The 21,396-nt window shown below is 37.9% G+C and overlaps 1 protein-coding gene across 1 annotated transcript in view; it reads right to left on the reverse strand.

Moving 5' to 3' along the window:
• CELF2 (CUGBP Elav-like family member 2) overlaps positions 1-15,619 on the reverse strand; it is a 558,673-nt gene extending 543,054 nt beyond the window's left edge. The window contains exon 1 of the mRNA XM_068670066.1: positions 15,535-15,619. The gene's annotated coding sequence lies outside the window, so the exon portion shown is untranslated. The remainder of the gene's footprint in view (positions 1-15,534) is intronic.
• Between the last annotated feature and the right edge of the window lie 5,777 nt (positions 15,620-21,396).

A 21,396-nucleotide genomic window follows, 5' to 3' on the forward strand; every position in this document is an offset into this window, starting at 1 on the left:
AATTTACTTGCTAAACAGCTTGTATTGCAACAGTAGAAAATGACAGATGTCTTTCATAAAATTAGTCATATTGTGGTAATTTTCCCTTCTCCCCCAAACATTGTGCGATTATGGATATATTTTTCTCCTGTTAAAAAGCTATCTGTCATAATTGCTAACAGATTCAATGCAAAAATGTTCTGAAAGAAAAGGTGTTTCACATGAAATGTAGGAAAGTTTTCTGTGACACATTTTCTCATTGCAACTTTATTCTGTGGGCTGTTAGCTGCTTGCAGAATACTGCATAATTTTAGAGGCTTATACTTATAAAGGCCAATCATGTATTAATTCATTTGGTATTCATTGAGAGACCTTTAATCATGATGGATTAATTTATTATAAATGCGGATATAATATGTTATTTCATAATATCACCACTGTAATTTAGCAATTAAACAGTCTGTTATTATTTCAATCACTGCCCAGATCTGTATCATGATACAATGTTTTGCTCCATGGTGAATTATTTTACACTACATATAGGACAATGGAGTTTTTGAGGAGTAAACCGTTGGGGAAGCAGTAATATGTAAGATAATACTTTGCTCTGATATTCTCCTTTGTCTCTGAGATGATTTGTCCTAAATACTTAGAGCCAGCTAGTCAGAGGTTTTAAGTGATTACAGGTCTGATCCAGAACTTGCTGAAGTCAATGCTGCATTCAACATCCTAGACCCTATCATGAGTGAGAAGGGTGTAAATACTTTGCAGGAGGAGGATGTGAAGAGGACACAAATTGGGAAGGTGCACCAATTAAGTGCTATCTGGGGTTGCAAATAGAACTGGTCAAGTATAAAAAAATTCAACCTGTCATTTTTTGAAAGCTGAGTGAGACTTCTTTAGTGCTAACTTGTACTCTTGCTCCCTAGGCAGACAAATACAGGGCTTTCCAAAGGTTCTGGAACAAGACTATTATACCCCATTCATGAACCTTCATGCTTACACAATACTTTTGCCTTCTGACAGCATCCAGTTGGAAAAGGAACTGGGAGACATTTCTGCTGATCCAATTTTACCAAAGATTCAGATGTCTAATCATTATGGCACATGGAACAACCCTAAAATGAATCTGTCACAGAAGTATAATTTCCATATTGCCAACTGAGGCGTTTAGGAAATGAGCTATCTTGCTTTGTTACCTACAGTAAGTGTGGAAAGAAAAAGAGATTGGATCCCTGGAAAACGATATCTAAGAGTTCCTTTTTGTTCTAAACATTTAGCCTCATTTCTTTCTCTAACACATTCTGTTGTTGTGTTTGAATTGACTCCGTATCAGCACATCAGCATATAAAGGTGATGGAAGTTGTCTAGCTTCTATCTCTGACTGGACACTTGAGAACAAATTGATCTGTTACTTTGAGCTCATTTTTTAAACTCCCTCTATTGACATTCAAGTAACTGATTCTTCTCCATCATTGTTAGCTGTCTTTTTTCCTGCCTGTCAAGAGCTTGCTAAATTAAGATTCACAACCCAGGATAGTTTACATATGAACCCAAAAGGAGTCAATATGTTTACTTAGATAAATGGTTATTTTACAAGGTAGTGCAAAATGCATAATTTTCTGTGGTATATAAAGCCATGAAGCACAATCCATCATGAGTGACTCATTTAATCTCAGATATATCAGTGGAGGCCTTCTTCAAAGAGCAATCTGGAATAAGTGATTCATATTAGATCTGGAAAAAAGTGGCACAGAGTACAAGTGAAGAGATCGGAATCAAAATGATAACAATGTATACTCGATTATATGATAAAAATCACAACATTCAGTTAAATTCTCCAATGTATCACCCTCCCAGACCAAGATTCAGCCCCTCAAGAGCATTTTCTGTTGCTTTTCCCTATCATATTTGGGCTGGATAACAGAAGTATCTGCAACAGGAGATGAAGAGCATTTTTACAGGCTTACAAATCTGCTAGAACCAATGGTTTTAATCTCTCCTTGGCTACAGAATCAAAGCCAAGTTCTCTGCAGGTGTAAATGGGATCTGCTCCACTGCCTTAGGTGGAGTTTCACTCATTTACACCATTAAAGAATTTGGCACTAAGGATGTTGAGATCAAAAGGTTCCAGTTGGCAAAGGGATGCAGAAGAAAGAATCTGTCTGGGGAAATATTCTGGGAAGATTTATCTATGCTGTGGAAAAATGACTTATTTTTCCCCAGAGGAGTCTGGCATTGATAAATCCAAATTATATTAAATTCTGGGACATCTCTTCTGACCCTGTTAATTCTAAACTGGCCAGCTACAGAGTAAGCCTGCCAAAATCCTGCAGAAGGGACACACAGTGGATGTGGTCTCTACATGCATTTTTACATCATCATATTGCGTGCATACTGTACGTTTATATTTTCCACTGACATAGCACTCACTTGCAGTGTGTATTGTTGATTTGATAGAATCAGTCCTGGAACATGCCCTGCCATAGATGCTTCTATAACACATACTGAAGGAAGTGGCATTATTAGTTGATGTGTCTGCATGATGCTGCATGCTGTATTGCCAGAAATAATTTTCACGTAAATTGAAGCTCCTGAATATGCAATGAAGCCTTTGCCATTATTATTTCAGAGACAACTGAGAAAGATCTGTTTATTTGTTAATAATCATTTTGAGAGATATGGGAAGCAGTGAAATATTAAGACTCAATTAGAAAAATTATCTAAAGTGACATTTCAAGTGAGTTGAATTATATCCCCTTTCCCCCTGCTCTGTTAAATGTATGCAGATGACTTTTCCAAAGGGACAGCATTAGTGTATTTGCACTTTTATATCTTTGGATGCTTGTTCAGAATCCAATTTGCTCCTAGACAAGGGTGTATTGATGAGTACCTGGTGTGTTTATTTAGATAGATACAGATGTGCAAGTTTATTTGGTCTGAAAGCCAGTTTGGCTCCAGCAGTCCTCATCAGGTCTCAGTGGCTCAGTACCAATAGACAGCTCAAAGAAGGAGAAAAGTTTCCTTGCCTCTGCCCACACCCCTTCATGTAACAAAAGGATTCTGCACCAGGGTTGCTGCAGGATATACCAGATGTCTATCCAACCCACTGTCCTGTTTCCATCAGAGGCCAAAAGTGTGTGTCTAAAGCAGGATGCAAAAGCAAAGCAATATTTTCCTATCTTCCAAAACTTTGTGATTCAAAGATATCCTGAGAATACTCTCTTTTTGTTACACAAGTTAGGGATGTACTTTTATATTCGAAAATGCCCTTCTTAGTCTGTACAGTTACCCACTACTAATTACTTCCTTCTCCTGTTTTCAAGTTCCCTATTCCCTATGGTTAACAAGATGTGAAAGTACACCCACCTGAAGTTCAAATCAGAGAAGATGAGTTCTCTGGAGAGGAGATTCCCTTTGTTCTGTGTTTGTATTATGTACTAATTATGTATTTGTTTGTATTATGTACTAATATAAAAAACAAGGCCAGGGTTGTGGCTCAAATACTATTGCCGGATAATTTGTAAATGTTTAATTGATGATGTGCTCCCCTGCAGAGCTTTGGGTTACACCAACTCCTTCAGAATGCCCAAACCTGGCTTGAGGGACAGCAGCTGTTGGGGCTGTTCCCAACAGTGAGGCTGGATGGAAATTCTTCATCATGCGGGTGGTGAGGCACGGGAACAGGTTGTCCAGCGAGGCTGTGGATGCCCCATCTCTGGTGGTGTTCAAGACCAGGTTAGATGAGGCCCTGGGCAACCTGATCTAGTGGGTGACATCCCTGCCTATGGCAGGTGGGTTGGAATTAGAAGGTCTGAGCCATTCTATGATTCTATGATGTTGCCAGTCTTTCTGGGGTTGCAGTAAGTGTATGCAGGTGGATATGAGCTATGGTGTGCCAATGGGCCTTGGGACAATAGGGTTGTCCTTGACTGTTTTATTCCATACTACTGACATAATCATAGATGCACACCCACAGGTAAGGCATGGACAATATTGTGGCATAAACCACTATCACCAGAACATTCAGAAACAGTTTTATTACCTTCTGTTTCACTTGTCAGTCCTGAGATCAAGTTTTCCCTTCCAGGAAAAGTAATTTTAAGGCAACAAGTGAAACTGTGTAAAGAAACATTGAGGCATGGAGTATGTTTTGAAATAAGGATTTCCTCAGACTAGTTTTGCAATGTGTGAAAATTAGTTCCATTTGAAGTGTTTTGTGTCCTGCTTCAATGTCATTTAATTTTTCCTAACATATTTTCTGAAACTTGCACAGAGATATACGTTTAGATAACATAAACCACTAGTAGGATTCATGGATTACCATATTTGTTCTTGTAAAAGCTTTGAAGACTAACTCATAGGAATATTTGAGTCAGACCTCATGAGAAAGACTTGCCTGAGGTTTTTAGTAGTAGGAAGTATAAAGTTGATTGGAAATAGCAAGAAAAAGAACTGCTTCTGTATATTCAGTCTTAGATTCAAAGAAAGATAAGCAGTTGCAGCACTAAAGTGTATATATATATATATGTATATATATATTTACCATTGAAAGAAAAGGACAAAAAAATTAAACGATGACATTATTGGTTGGTTTTATGGTGGTCAGCTTGTCTTTACATATAGAAATGGTTGATTATCCTTGCTCTGAATTATACAGCTCTTTATTTAGATAAATGCATCAGCTGACAATATTTCCATGATTTTCCAAAAGATGGTATCTGTGCAGTAGATTATAAAATGTCCTGAAAGGCAAAAACAACGTATCTAAAGAAAAGGAATATGTGGACAGGACATTGCCTTCCAGTAAATCATTTTATTGGCTCATTTGAACATATAATTCATGATTCTGCTTCAATGAAGCAACATCTGGATCTTTGTTGGTTAGCAGTTAGAACTGGGAGAACTTCGACTCCAGAGATACTCTAGAAGAGTATAGAGGTCTGATGCTCATATTCTTTTTATATTGACTACTACCTGTCTGCACAAAACTCCTCTGAACTACTGCTTCCAAATAAGCATGTTTTAAACCTCCAAAACAAGAAAGGATACTTTGCTGTAATAATACAGTTTACTTTTACTATAACCTCATAGATATGGTTAGCCCTTATATAGAAACTCCTGGCTAAAAGTATTTTGTCTGTGTTATGCAAAAAGTTGTGCATGCTGGATCAGTAACTTCTATCATCTTTAAAGAATAATCAGGCTCTAGAAATATCATATGCAGTTCTGGGGCAGAGGATCAACAAACTGCAAGAGGTTACTCTGATTTTTATGAGCTGAAAGCCTGGCAGACTTCAGTTATGTGAGTGGAACTGTGGTCACTCTCAATAAAACAAAACTGAAATGAGCACTAATGTAAAACAAACAAACAAACAAACAAAAAAGTAGTTCTGATGTGGGCATAAATACACTTGTGCACCCAAACCAAAATGGTTGGTGGGCTTACTAAAGTGTGACTTTTTTTTTTTAATTCATAATTCATTTATTAATAAAGATTTCATCTGTGGTGGAGTCTTTATTCTACCATAGCAGGAGATCCTGGATTCATAACTTCACTGAAGCAACCCAAAAGATGAATATGAGCTGAAGAATAGAAGCCAAATCCTTCTAGGCGCTGCATGTATGTGCTTGCCAGAAAAATTATGGCCAGTCGAAGGAGCAGGAGATGGAAAAGAGCCACCTTGGTTTTGGCGCTTCTTGAAGCCCACTGAGACCACTATACAAGCCTTTCATACTTGGAGCTATATAAGTGCCTTCTGAAGCTCGATACAGGAATTGGGGGCAGCAGAGGCTGCTTGTTTATGAGTTACTTAGCAGTCCCTGATGCAGCACTTGCCATAATGCATAGCCTCGATGCAGCTTATTCATACTCCTGGCAAGAATTATGCTCATGGGGAGCTGTGCTTTTGGATGCTGCTGGCCAGAATACGAGCACACTTTACTGCTTCTCTTGCAGAGTATGAGTATATCCACTCTGGGGGCAGTTTTAACATTTGGCCCTATGCCTGGACATCATTACTATTGGGCACTTACACTGAATACCAAAGTCTGTACTGAAAAGATTACATTCTCCCAAACCAATATTTTCAATTTGGCCCTCATGCTTCTGACAGCAGGAAACTTTTGGAAACACCATAGGCAGTGTTTGCTGTAAACAGTATTACCTGAAAAACCTGGTGAATATCACAGGTTTCATGAAAGCAAAATAATACAGAAATATAGTACCCCCTAGTTAAACGAGATGAGCTGAAGTGAAGCAGTTAAACTGTATGTGTTCCACATGGCACAAAAGTTCAAACTGCCTTTAAGCAGCTCTTCTAAGTAAGCATCTGCTTCAAGAGTTTGAGGCAAACAGAATTTACTTGAACTACAGAATATTATATTTTCCTGCCTATACTGCAAACATTTTTTAATACAATTTTATCCTACCTATTCTACTGATTCTACCAATATTCTATTTTATTTTAGTTATTCTACTGATGAGCAGACAGCAGCATCATATGCAAGTGTACCCTGAATCTAAAAAGGAAGGAAGCTTTGAATTTCAAGTTGTAAATATTCCTATTTATATCCATATCACAATTTCAGCAAAGTGTTTTGCTATCTCTGGGCATAAAGGAGTATAAAGCAACAACAAAATTTGGGTATAAAACTGAATATCAACACATTTATGGCATCTCAATGTGTTGAATTTGAAGAAAACTTGTTGGTTTGCTTGGCAGAGGGCATTGACTGAACAAAAAAAAAAAAAAGAAAAACAAACAAACAAAAAATCAAACCAAACCAAACCAACCGACCAATCAAACAAACAAAAACACCAAGCATCATACTGCAGCAGCTAAACATTTACTTACTTGGTGAACTTAAAACATTTTTGTGGTTGCAGTGGCTTCTTTTGGGACTATTCCCATGCCATATTTTTGAGCACATAATTAAGGGCTTTACTGGATCACTGCCTGAACAGCCACTGCAGATTTCTGTTGAATGCATATTATGTCAGGGACCAATTGTTAGCTCATTACAATGAATAGGAAGGATCCTGCTTACATTGGATCAGGTCTCAGCTCAAGACTTCCACCAGAGAAGCCTCATTGTCTGTTGTTTACTGTTTTGCAGGTCACTGAGTTCCCAGACTTGGAGTCATTGATTGTACTGTATCATCACTGAAGTTAGAGATTTTCCATTGAATTTAAATGGGTACAGGATAGTGCATGAAAAAAAGAGAAAGCGGAATCATGTGTATTTGTGATTCTGGGGGCTTGAAAAGCAAACAAGAATGCCATCATGCTCATGAATTCATAGGCACAGAATAGTCCCTGTGTTAGAGCACTGTGTGTGGCATGCAATGTGTTTCACAATGTGCATTGCATTTCTTTGGAACAGCACTGGATACAACTTTTACCCCCCCTCCCCTTCCCTCAATGCCCAGACTAATAAATCTCCCATTTGTCTCACCTGTAGTTACAATAAAGCTGTTCTCAACGGTGTTAACATCTGCCATGGTCATTCTTCTGGGGTGAGAAAGGCAGAGCATTTTCACTGCTCGTTCATTTGTGAACACTAGTTAAGCAAAGCTGTCACTTGTGTCCAATTATAGGTGAAGATTTTATAACACAGTCTCCTTTCTAAAGCTGAACTGACATGGCCAAACCCCATTTTATAGGCATTCTTAAATTCTTCCCAGCCATATAGTCCTTACACTAAGAGATGGCAGCTGTCATGTGTTTTCACAGCTACATTAACAAATGCAATTTTGTGGCAACTTGACCATGCCAGTGAAGCAGTAAATTTCTGTAATCTCTATGGTTAAGAATTTCACACAGGAGTTTGCTGGGAATATGTAAAGCCCATTTGTACAGAAGCATGATGAAGATAAAATTAAAATACCTTTACAGTAAAAGCCAAAAAGAGTAAGGTCTGTGGAATTTTTCATTGCTTGAGCAACGAAATGTGTCAGAGAAAAATGCTGAAATGGAAACAAAAATCTTTGCTGGGATTACCCACACTAGTCTTCTTTTCAAGTGAATGCCACCGATTTACTGGAGAAATGATCATTTGGTTTACACAAATACTAAAATGGGCTTATCCTAAAGCATAACTGGGATGCAAAACTTTATAAAATTCTTTTCCAAAGAATGCTTCCTCCCTGTTACACTATGCTTATTCTGGGATAACCATCTCTAATCTTTTTGTCAGTTTAGGGGGATGGTGGCAAAGACTCTCCTATTTCCTAGCACAATTTGCAATCCCCACACCAGTTTTTAAACATTTTGTTGAAGCCTGGGCGATCTAGATTTACAAGCACAAGCTTTGCTTCTGGAGCTAGGAGACACCTTAGTGTTATTTGGAGCTGCCAAAGACTCCCTAACATCCCTAACAGTGGCTCAGCCAGTGTGAGGGTTGGGTGAGTGTTGCATCACATGTAGACCCAGCAGGACTGTGTAGGCAGTCAGAGAATTGACCTGGTTCACTGTGCACAAAAATCCATGCTGAAAATGGGACTGACCATTGTTACTCTTCCCCAGCTTGTCACCAGACTGTTAGTTCTTCTCAATTGCCAACAGCAAGCAGAAAAAAGCTGCATTTTAATCCTGCAAAAAATCTTTTTTTTTTTTTTTTTTTGACCTGTAAGTTATTTCAGTAGATATTTCCCAGATTTCCTGTTAAATCACATGATACATAATATAGAGATATACATACATATATATATTAAGTAAAGATGTAATTTAATCATAACCACTTCACTCCAGGGACTGGATCTTCTGGAAAGTAAAGAAAACAACCCTTTCAGAGTGCAATGTTAGCCAGGGAAAGGATTGCTCACAGATTTCTCCTGCAGAAACCACTCCTGCAGGTTTTACCATGGGGTTTGGGCAAAACCCCTAAAGAACACAGATCAAACAAGAAAACATCTTTGAAAGCTTGTGGCTTGTTGTGAGACAGAAGAGGTGTTTTGGAAGTTACACTTAGCAGCTCCCTCAATCTCTTAAGGCTTCACGCAAGCAACAAGGTTGGGGAGATCAGCTCACACACTTCTACACTCTGTGTGGCTGCACTGATGCCAAAAAGGCTATTCACAGAATGGCCCTTTGAAGTTAGTGGAGTTTTGTCATTGATTTTGAGAGGCCCAGGATTTCATTCGCAGTGTGTAAGGTTAAGCATGTGTGTAAGTCTTTGCAGGATCAAGGTTTAAATGTGTAAACCTGTTCAGCAAGAGTACCCAGCTTTTAATGTCCTGCGAGTGTGGTCTCTCTTGCTGTGTGACACTGGATAGGCTGCTATTGTTCTTCACTCAAGCGCAAAAGCTTCATTTAGTATGCATATGTCCTTCATAATTGTCAGTGACTTAGGATATGGCAAAAGAAAGGCTTTAGCTGAGCGGCTTATTAATGGAGTGCCTATGGAAAACATTGACTGCATCAGATTGATTAAGAGCCACTATTAATCTATACTTCTGCTTCTTGTTATCCAAAACATAGACAACAGGCTTTCTGGATTACTTACTGTGTCAGTGGTTTGCACAGTGCCTATAAATTAATCACTGAAAATAGCAAAAGTATAATACATAAAATCTTGTGTTGAGAGCTCTTATTTTTGTGAGCAGTTCTATTGATTATTGTCACATTTTCTTCATGTTTCAAAAACAGGCTGCTGTTCTTGCCTTACTGAAGACTGTTTCTGAAAAACACTGTAGCCCCAGCTCCGGTTCAGCATAGACTTACCTCGCTCATGCCTGATTTTTTTTTTTTTTTTCAAATGAGTGGTAGAATTCTTTTTTTTTTTTTTTTTTTTAGGACACTGAAGATTACCTAAGTGAAGAGAGAAATGAATCCTAAGGAACACCGTATTTGTCCGATGTATAGCATGTCTGTACTGTGGAATGACTTAGCTACCTAGTGTGTTCTCATGTCTCCAACATCTATATTGTATATTTATATACATATGAATATGTATTTCTGTACTGACAAAAGTAATTTTGGAATTAATCAAATTCTCATTGTAGAAAATCCTGATTATGATGCTGGCTATGGTCATCTGTAGGGTTCACACTCTCTAGGCTTTATGAAAAAGGTTGCTCCATCCTTTTTTTCTTTACATCCCTCTGTTCAAGTGGTCTGTGAGCCTGCCAACATCACCCACAAATATTAACACCATGTAATGGGGCACAAAAGTAAACACCTGGGGCCCACACAGGACCCAGATGACACAAGAAGCTCCTCTACAGGTGGTTACTTGAGACATGGTGAGCTATGCTGTGACACCGGGGAGCCAGGGTAGCAGATATTTTTAGTGGTGTAAATGGAGCCTTAACTGTACAAACTTAAGAAGGCACAATCTCTGTCTGGAAGCCTTCAAATGCACTGAACTTCCTTTGGGTGAGGGAATTTATGTCAGGAACATCAACTCATTAAAATGCAGGTGCCTAAATCAGGTGGACTTCAGTGTATTCATGGTGTTTCCTGATTCTCACATATGTTAAAGCATTGCAGCGTAGCTTTTAAATGCCACTGGTCTGCAAAGTAGAATAAATAAAACAATCACAACAGCTCCTTTCACTAGATCAGTTCAGCCTAATAAAAGTAACCATGAGGAACAAGATTAATTGTACATTAAACATGCTGCTTGCAATGCACTTTTGACAGCATCCCCCCAGCAGCGCTTGAGGACTAATGATATACATGAGCAACATTACCCTGCTATGCAATCCAGTCCTAATTTCACTATGATTAGCCTTGTTTTAAGTCGACTGCCAGGTATATGAGGCTTGGTAAGTCAATAGTACCATGACTGTTTTTCAAGGTATATAATTTACAGAGTTTTAAGCACTGCGTTCATGAAGTAGTTACAAGAGAATCTAAGCAGATGATGAGAAGATGTCTAAATTAAGCAATGCAACAGTACGGTTAATTAAGAAAATTTGAGGAGAGGAGGTTAAATGATCTGAGTCTTGGATGTGATGTCCTACAGTGGGATTCAAAGAAAATAGTCATTTAAAATAGGTCAGATAAATCACTCCCTGAAAACACCTGTTTGTTTCCTTTGACTGTAACAGGACCCTGAGGTGGTTAGCTCAGATGTAGGTGTATACAGCATAAATATATAAATTTGGGTGAGATAAATCCTACCTCTGGTGTCCAAACACCAAGACCAGAGAGAAGACATTTAGATGAGGTATATACAGGTGGCTGACAATTCCTGTTTGGGAAAAAAAAAAAAGAAAAACGTGTATGCAGCACTTCTGGCTTGCTGCCCCTTTGCTATCTTCCCCACGGAAGTGACAGTGTCTTTAACAATGGGAGTAGGAAAGACTTAGCTCTAAGAGTTCTTGGAGCACATCACCCTTAGGATGGGAGCTAAATTATAAACCTTGCAGGCCGTCAGAGACACATAGCAGCCAAGGAAGGAAGACTTTGTGTGATAATTATCATCTAGAACTGCACTCTCTGGGGCTCTGCTTCTCTTTTAGCTTTGTTTCATTCTTGCTAACATTTTACTTTTTACCTTAATAGAATAAAATATTTATTTATATTCTTAATTCATGTCTAGTGAGCTGATAACTGCTGCTGTATTGCCTAGGGGGTGATGAAAGTAATTAGGAAGTATTAGATTATTTTTAGTGTTTCATATACCCTGCACAGGTTCAGGGGTCCTAAGGAGTCTGCAGTGAACCATGCACACAGCACCAAGAGATGAAAGATATATGACTGGCTGCCAGGCTTGTGGAAGGAGTGTATCTTGGCAAGTGTTGGCCCAATCTGTTTCAATCAGGTAATGGGGGAGTACCAGAGACTGGAGCCACTGAGCAAAGATACAGCTGTCTTGCTTCCTTTGGTGATGTAGAGCTTCCACAGTGGTTCTTACTGAAAGAAGACCATGGCTAATTCATTAAAGCAAATGGAAACACAGCAAGGCCTTTATAATACTGTAAATCATTTACATGTGTGTGTGTGTGTGGGGGGGAAGAACCAACCATTTGCAGTCAGAAGTGAAAGGTAAAAGTCTGTTATTACTAGAATGAAATAAAATATTGAATAGGTTGAAATGTAAGCATTTTTGATGCTTCAATTCAGAAATGTAACATTGATAAATAATCACGTTCAGGGAAATTTTCCTCTGAAGACAGGCTGAGGGAGCTGGTATTGTTCAGTCTAGAGAAGAGAAGGCTCGAGGGAGACCTCACAAAGGCCTTCCAGTACCTAAAGGGGGCTACAGGAAAGCTGGGGAGGGACTCTCTGGTAGTGAGTGTAGTTGTAGGACAAGGGGTAATGGCTTTAAACTGAAAGAGAGTGGATTTAGGCTAAGGGGGAAATTAGATTTAGAAAAAGAGGAGATTCTTCACTCTGAGGGTGATGAGGCAGTGGTACAGGCTGCCCAGAGAAGCTGTGGGTGCCCCGTCTCTGGAATTGTTCAAGACCTGGTTGGATGGGGCTTTGGGCAACCTTCTGTTGTGGGAGGTGTTCCAATCCCAGGAGGGTTGGAATTAGATGCTCGCTAAAATCTCTTCCAACCCAAATTTTTTTATGAAAGAGGTTCCATAGCATATTCATAAATTCTTCTGCAGCGTCCTGAGAAAGCCTGAGAATCTGGTCTCTCTCAGAAGACAGAAGTCCATGAAATCCCATCATTACTGCCCATAGCAACTTTGGGATTTACCCCAGTTCTATCTGCTGCATGTAACTCAGACTTGCAGTGATTTTATATGGAGAGCTGGAGAAATGGAAGAAATACAGAATTATGCCAGCTTTTTTCCTGTAAAGAAAATTCATAGCTATGTTATCAAAGTTTCTAATTATAAAATGTCTTTAATATTTTATTAATAGGAGGGGAGGGAAGATGCCAAAACTTATGGCTTTTCACAAATTAAGATTATGGGTTGATTTCTGATTGGGTGACAGGGCCCTAATAATAAAACTCATAATTTTATACTACATTCCTCTACTGATGATAAAAGTTCTTTGCACATAATAGCACCATTTCTATTCAGGAATCTTGTTAACAGTTGTAAACTCAGATTATCATTTTTATTAGCCTAGTGTTTTCTTATTTCTGTGATACTGACAGGAAATTACAGAAAGTTTTCTGCCTTGCGTTTTTGTTGTATTGAAAGCAATTCTGTTCAACAAGAAATTTCCAGATGCTGGGTAGAGTATTGCTAGAAGCCAACAAGAATTTCAAGTGCACGGGACAGTTAAAAAAAAAAAAAAAAAAAAAAGATTAGTTAAAAAATAAAGACTAAATTCAAATAGAAAGTAGACTGATAGTTTATTATTTCTTAAAGATACAGCTGACTTTTTTTTTTTTTCTTTAATGCTTTAGGAACAAAGCCTTTTCATCAAGTTCAACATATAAACTTGGCTGTACTTTGCTGTTCTGTTGCCTCATAACAGTAACTTTGGCATCACCTCTATGACAGAGTACACCTGGCTATGCCCAAGCCCTACTTCTTGCAGCTTTTCCCACTACTGTGGTGCCAGCCATGGGCAGTGGGTATCAACCATTGTGGACTTCTCATGGCTTTGGGTGATCACCAAACTCAAATGAGCCTATTGGCAGTTTTTTCACTCCATTAAGCCACTTGAACATTGTAAAAGCACTGTTTCTAAGAGAATGTGAGACTATAGCTGCATAATTTACTGTCAACTGCCTACAGTTTATTCATATTACATCAGATACGCTTCTAACTGTCAGTTGATACAGGGTGAATAAAAACTTATTTCCATAACAAGAACACTGAATTCAATCCTTTTCTTCTCCTGTTATAAATGGATGAGAGTTTAGGATTACAAGGGACAAAGCCTAATTTTCTGGGCCTTGTTGTTGGGGAGGAGGGGATGAAAGTTATCAGGGCAAAAGTAAGGTGTGAGAGCTACAATGACCTCATTTCCCAAGATACCAGCATTTTATGCACAAGTAAAGTAAATCTTCAGAAAAAAAGTATCACAGTGCTTGAAATCAAGGCTGACATAGGGAGTGACGAACCTCTGCAAGTGCAGCACCCTTTAACCCTATGCCCTAACAAGTTCCTGTGAAAGAATGTAACTTTCCATATGGCATTGGCACATCCTGAAAGGAAGCCTGTGTTCAGTCCCTGATACTCATCTCCCTTCTCCCTGCACAACTTCACCCCTATAATCATGGTATGCATTTAGCAAAATAGACCTTTAAATTTGGAAACCTCAAAGTATCACCCTGTAGATGATTACTTTTGAGACACGTCATTTTAAATATTGAGGAAAGTAGCTTTCAAGAAGTTAGAGGACTGAATCACACTGGATTTCCAGCTCCACTATCTTTCTCTGAAAAATTGTATCTTACATTCAAAAAGTTTTCCTCAGTACAGCCACAAAACCTCTAAATATTTAACTGTAAGAGTAGTGTTTATTTACGTAGTTTACTCTAAATATTTCAGTAAAAACCTGCAGGATCACTTCTTAAGTGTAACGGCAATTGTAATTAGAAAAAGAGATTTCAGCAATTGTAAGATTCAGTCCTGGGAGTATTCATCAATTTCCTCTTAAATACAGGACAAGCTCAGACTTCCTCTTGATTTTAGTAGGTGTTGTAGCATTTAATACCTGTCAGAATCATATGTAGAAAGTCTGAAAATAAAAATAAAACAAAACAAAAATAACTTGCTTTACAAGTTTCATAAGGGTTGAAACACAGAAAAGCCAGAACATCTCTAATTTCCTGAAAAAATATAATGTATTAATGTCAGGAAAAGACTAGAAAGCAGATCTCAAAAAATCAGGGGATTTGTAAGGCAGGAATTGCAACATTTATAATAAAGGTCTGATTATATCTGGCAGGCTTGCATTCATAGGAAACTATCCAGAGCATCAAACCCATTCTTTGCAAAAACAATGGCAGGTATTTCATCTCAAAGTTTGTCACTTCCTTGCAATTAGCTGCTACAAAGCTATGACAAGGTATGAAGTAGAACATCCCTCCCCCCTTTCTCCAGAAGAACAATGCAAGGGAGAGCAAGAACTTTACCCACTATTCAATAAATCCCGGAGACAGTGATCTCACTCAAAGCAAGCTGAAAAATATTTATTTATTTTTAAAAAAGTTTCAGTGTTGCACTTCTCTACCTAGTAAACAGCTGAACAGGCAGAATGATACCCAAGACCATCTCCTCCACCCCCATCTCCACCCCCGTCATATCAGTGCTTCAGGCAGCGTTTGAAAAAAATCACACACACAAACCCCCCAACTCAAGTATCTTTTCTGATAGGAGCATGGAACAGCACCCAAAAAACAATCAAGTCCTCATTGTCATAGTGCGACAATCACAGCACCGCTTCTGTTGAGCAAATAGTCAATTCACAGAGAGAAAAGCATCATGAGGACAGACACGAAAGCTGTTATTATCCATTTTAAGTAATAGGAGAAGGTCACATATCAAGCAGTTACACCTTTTCATTACATCCTAACCCTCCACAGCAGGGGAACCACACTTATGACTGCGTTAGATATACAAAAGCTTTCAGCTCCAAAAAAGGAAAAGAAAAGATGGGGAAGAGAACAAAAAAATTAAATTCGCCTTACCAGCACGTTGCAGCACCAACTTGCTTAAAGGAATGTTGCCTTTACAGGTTTCTCTTTTAATTATCCTGGAAGCAGAAAGGGGGGGAAAAAAAAAAAAGAAGACGAAGCAGGGTTGTTAAATTAGCGTGTACTAGAATCTTTGCAGTTTGTCGCAGAGTAGAAAAATACAGAAAAAAAAAAAAAAAAAGCAAAGAAAGAAAAAAAAAAAAGAAAAAGAAAGCTCAGTAATTTAAATTTGCTGTCAGTTCAGGCAGCATCGCTCTGTCCCGCCCCTCTTCCCACTGGGTTCTACTACCTGCAGGGCTGCAACTGACAGCTACTGTGCAAACAAAAAAAAAGGCAAAAAGCATGCTGGGACCATGCTGTCTGCTGTCTGAGTCTCTCTCCACTTCTGATGACTGGAAATCATTAGTGGAAAGGTTCCGTTGTTGTTTGCTGGGATTTTCTAAGTTGTGTTCTTTGCATGAAATTTAATTTAATTTTAATTGATATGATGCAGCACGTGACAGAAACTGGTGGTTGTATTTCTCAGCTCTCCTCAAAATGGAAACTAACCCGAACAGATTGATTTTAATAGTATGGTATATCTAGAATACATGCAGACATTTACCTTGTTGCATTTAGTAGACTGCATTCAGCCCTTCCTGTAATACTGTGTACAAAAATGTTTGTTTGAAAGGGAAGTCAGGGAAGTCTTTCAACACAAAGTGATTAAAACTCTGGCATACAAAGAGATGCCAGTAGTTTTTTCTTTGCTATGCTTTTAGTTTTTCCTACCAAACTTCGTCAAATCATTTTTTAAGAACAAAAACTGACAGAAGTCAGAGGCATAATGAACAACTGGCAAAACACCCATGTAAATGAACGAACCAAAAATCTGAGTACAATCTGAGTACATAAAAAGCTGTTTTTAACCAGATGTTTAAAATCGCTCTTGAAGGTCTGTGTTACTATTAGTAGATTGCATACATCATATGAGTGTGAAATATTTGATGAAAACCAACAAGAAAATCAAGTACAAGGGCTATAAACGCCTTTTTATAGCTATTTTTATTGTTGCTAACAGGCTTTTAGCAACAGGGCTAAAATCATCCTTCCAAAACAAAGAGAGACATAATCTACAACTTCTAACTATAAATGTATTCACCAAAATATGTTTCCCATCTAATTATAAAATAAAATTAAAAGAGTGAAATGATGCTTTTCCTTAATACTTTAGTAGTAATTGCCTGGATCATGCCACAGTAAATACGCGATATTTGTATTCAGTGATTGCTCTACTTATGTGTGTAACCATAAAATAAAAAAAGCTGAAATGTTTAAACTTAATTAAATTAATCTCTGTTTTACTCGAGGTTTGCCATTTACACAGGAAGAGATACATGTATGCTGAACATGCCTGCCATAGACAATTGGCTTCTAAACAGATTTGTAAAAACTCTGCAGAAACTAATTGCTACTGTAGCTGCACCCCTTCTGCTGCCTTTATTTATCAAAGTAGCTTCAACTGGATGACTCCTGCCACTAAAAGCTGCACAACAAGGCTCAATGTGTAGGGTCTGCCCTACAGCTCACATAAGACTCCTGTCACATAAGACAGGATTAAGTCACAATTAAGTGACTGCTATATTATATTGGTGCCACATTCACCTTTTAAGTTGCTTTCTCCACTTTTAAAACCTCCAGATCCCTTTAACACATTACCATCTCAAGCTTTTTCTACAAATGGTAGAGATCTCTCACCCTAGGTCTTAAATTGATAGCCAAGATCCATTTCTTTGCAAAGTTTACCAAGCTCTCTTCAATGTCTCAGGCTGTACACAAGTATTTTTTGCTATAATTTTTGGGCTCAGTCTCAGTGTAGAGGCAAAAGACAGCATAGAGAGTTGTCTTCAAAATTGAAATGTAAATAGATAAGGACAGTGAATAGGATTTGGAAGAGATACAATGGCAGATTCACCAAGTGGTCAGCAAAAATGCAGCTCTACTCTGCTAGAATGTTGTGCTCATTTACACTTGTGTGGCAATGAAGCTCTATTTTAATGCTAGCAAAATTTTCTAGAATACATTTTTCTCCAAGTCCAATGTCCCTTGTCTCTCTGTCCTTCATTTTAGCCACAAGGCTTTCCTTCTTTCTTGCTATTTTTTAAGATTAAAAAACAGAAAATGGCAAAAAGAAGAAAAAAAAGTGTTCTTGATGACTTGACAACATTTCATCTTTATTTTGGTATTTTCATACACATACGCATGCACACATACATACGCTTGCTCAATTTCAAAATTCCATTAAATTAAACTAACTTATTATCCTTCTATATCTCCTTGCAAAAGTCAAGGGTGGCCTGTTTTTAATGCACTTGGCATTTTAAACAAGGCACTCAGAGCTTCAAAAGACAAATAATTGAACTTTGTCTTTAATGGAATAAGGTAGTGCACTAAATAACAAAAACTAAAACAGCAAGATTTAGCAAGGAGATACAGTCAAGAAGGCAATTTGACTAATTGGTTGAGAAAAATGCACAAGAGATCATAAAATCAAACATTTATAGAAACAGCTTACTTGTGCTGTTAACTTCAGATAAAACTAGTAGTAAAGTAAGCTGCTAATAATAAAGGACACCAGAAAACACAAGGACTAACACTGAGGTATTTAGAGGAGAATAGTATGATTGAAAGCTGTGAAAGCTCAATTTATTTTAGAGTTTTAGTCATGCTGTGTGTTACTATTAACCATTTAACATCTTTGTTAAAAGCTAATTTTGATTAAGGATCATATACTTTAGACTGTAGAAGTAAGCTATGTCAGGTAACAAGAAAGAAGTAGTACTTGCTTTGTGGTTCCATAATCAGTTCTTAATGAACCAGTTAAATTAAAGAAGTAGTAATTAATTGAAGTTTCATACTATCTAATGCAACAAGAAGTGTCAAATTAACCTATGTATCCTTTACAAAACACCATCGAGTGAAACATTTTCTGATCTTGTTTGAGTAATATTTTTGCCTTCAAATTCAGTGGAGTTCATATTGACTGGGATTTTTTCAGTTTACATGTCATCGTTGACCAAGGATTGGGTCCTAAAAACACTGAAACCATTTTGGAAATTTCCATTCCATTCCATTCCATTCCATTCCATTCCATTCCATTCCATTCCATTCCATTGTGCCTTCCTGCCCCTTAGAAATACAGGAGCCCACAGAATCACAGAATCATAAAATATTTGGTGTTGGTTTACATATGTAATATGTATGGGAATATAGAGAAGGTGTGAATTATATGTCCAATAGGTATCAATGTGTTTTTGTGTAAAGAGTTAAGTCCTTTGTCATAAGGAGACTTGGAAATAAACATGGACCAGCTATGACTTTCACCTTTCAGTGGTGTCACACATTTTAAGAATTACAATCTGTATTAATTATGTCGAAGTAATAGCCAGCCTCCAGTGATTCCATGTACCGTATTTCTTAGTGTACAAGCTAATACTTCTGTTACACTAATTGCTTCCTCCTGCAGCTTTAAATTAAGGGTGGATTTCTCATACATTTAATTGCTTTCCCCTGCAGCTCAAAAGGAAAAGGTGGTTGAAGGTGGCTTCTAAACAAAGATATACAGTAATTAAAAAGCTTTCTTAAAGATACTTTTTTTTTTTTTTTTTGGTATAGCTGTTAGCGCTTTGTTAGCAGAGCTACACACTTGACTTTGTCTACAGTTCTGTATAGTCTTTGAATCCAGTACATTGTATCAGAAGTGGTGTGTTCTTAGAGGATCCCTATATCTGATATGCTGACCTATCTAAGTTTAATTACTCTGCTGGGTGTGTGTGTGGGGGGGGGGCGGGAAGGGGGAGAGAAGGACGCGGAGTAACAACAGAAGCTCTCACCTTCCCTCAGCAAAGAGCACCCCATAAAAAGGGTTTGATAAAGTGAAAAGCAAGGTTGTTAACTTCTGATTGTTGTGTGGTTAATAAACACTTTTTTTTTCTTTCTTTTCCCAGAAGAAAAAAATTACACGTCTGTTAGTTTCCTTTAAAACACATCTTGCAATGTGTAGCTCTGCTTACCAAAATCTCTTATGGAGAAAAAAAAAATCTGTAGTTTATGTGGTTTAATAAACAACTGTTACACATCCTAGACCTTTCCAGTTGCCTCGCCTGTGGTTGAATTCATTACTCATACCTGTGTTGCTGTATTCTTGGTACATCCTTGGTACAATCCTTGGTTGTCTCCTCAAAGGGGGATAAACACAACAACAACAACAAACCTCTAAAAAATTTGGTGTTTTTATAAATAAAGTCATTTTTCATGTGTTAGCCTTCCCAATGTTCATGTCTTAAGACACGTTCATGTCTTAAGGCATGGAAATAAAACCCTAAGACAAGAGAGAGACATAGAGGTTGTGTATGTTCCCTCTTTTTTTCACAAGAAGTATAATGTGAAAGATAAACATGCCACCTCTATTCATTAAGAGTTTTGGCTTTGTTTTGATGATTGTTTGCATTCAATATGTTGTTAACCGATCATTTGATGGAAAATTCCAGCTGCTGGAATAGTTAAAAAGAGAAAGAATTAGGCAAGAATTTTGTAATGGTGCAATGGTAGCCTTAGCTCCAAGCAGGAAGGGGATGGTTTCTGTGCTGGTGTAAGTAGCAGAAGGAAAGAAAACAATCAAACATATATCAAGTTTAAGTGTCCATAACAAGAATCATAGAATGGTTTGGGTTGGAAGGGATCCTAAGGATCATTTAACTCCAACCCCTCTGCCATAGGCAGGGACACTTTCCACTAGACAAAGTTGCTCAAAGTCCCATCCAACTCACCGTTAAACACCTCCAGGGATGGGGCATTGACAGCCTCTCTGGGCAGCCTGTTCCAGTGCCTCACCACCTTCACAGTGAAGAATTTCTTATATCTAATCTAAATACAGATTTTTTTATTATTATTATTATTTTTTTCTGATACACATCTCTGCATAACTCCAGCATGTGTTCCTCAGAAGGAAACCTTCCAGGCACATTCAAATGTATTTTCACAATACATAGTTATGAATAATTCATTCTTCCACTAGCACTGACTTATTATTTGCTGATATACTGAGACTGCATAGAATAGCTTTCAGTACTCAGAGTCAATTGCTCTTATGACATCAGTCCACCTATAGCTTCTGCTATTGAAAGAACTAGTCAGATCAGACATGCTGTCTAAATACCCTTTTCTTCAAGGTCCAAATGACTAGTTAAAAAAGCAACTGCTTTAACCATACCTTTATTAGCCTGTGATTTCTGAGTCATGAATCCTTTACGATTGTGGAGCTAATTCCCTGGCAAACATCACTCCATCCTCTCGGACTCTAAATTAATGCCCAAGAATGTGATCACTTTGATGGGACCAGCTGTTTCTTCCGCTGCCAAAGCACTCCAAACACTTTGGCAGCTTCCCTGAATGTGCTTAGTAAATCCTGACACACACCATCGGAGTGTGCTCTGTGGGCTCCTGAGTAAAAAGGCATCCATGTATATAGCTGTGACACTGATATTCGATTTTTGAGTTCCCACCTAAATGTGTAAATCTAGGAGGGATCCAACATGAATTCAGAAAGTGCAGGTTGGTGGCTCCTGAACCAACAATACTTTTATTGTTTTCCAGCTTAAAACTTAACAGGTGAGAAGTATGCAAATATACAGTCAAAGCCATGAATTGGCATTTATTGAGCCTGTCTGTAAAATCTTCTTTATCTTTTGCAATCTCTATAGGAGAATCAAGGAACATCAGACCAGTCCAAAAGGTATTATTAATAGGACTAGGAGAAACACTTTTCATACTTTCCCAACATTTCTCTTTCTATAAGCCTATTTTCAGTTGCTTCTG

This window comes from Anas acuta, chromosome 1 (assembly GCF_963932015.1).
Source record: "Anas acuta chromosome 1, bAnaAcu1.1, whole genome shotgun sequence".
NCBI classification, from domain to species: domain Eukaryota; kingdom Metazoa; phylum Chordata; class Aves; order Anseriformes; family Anatidae; genus Anas; species Anas acuta.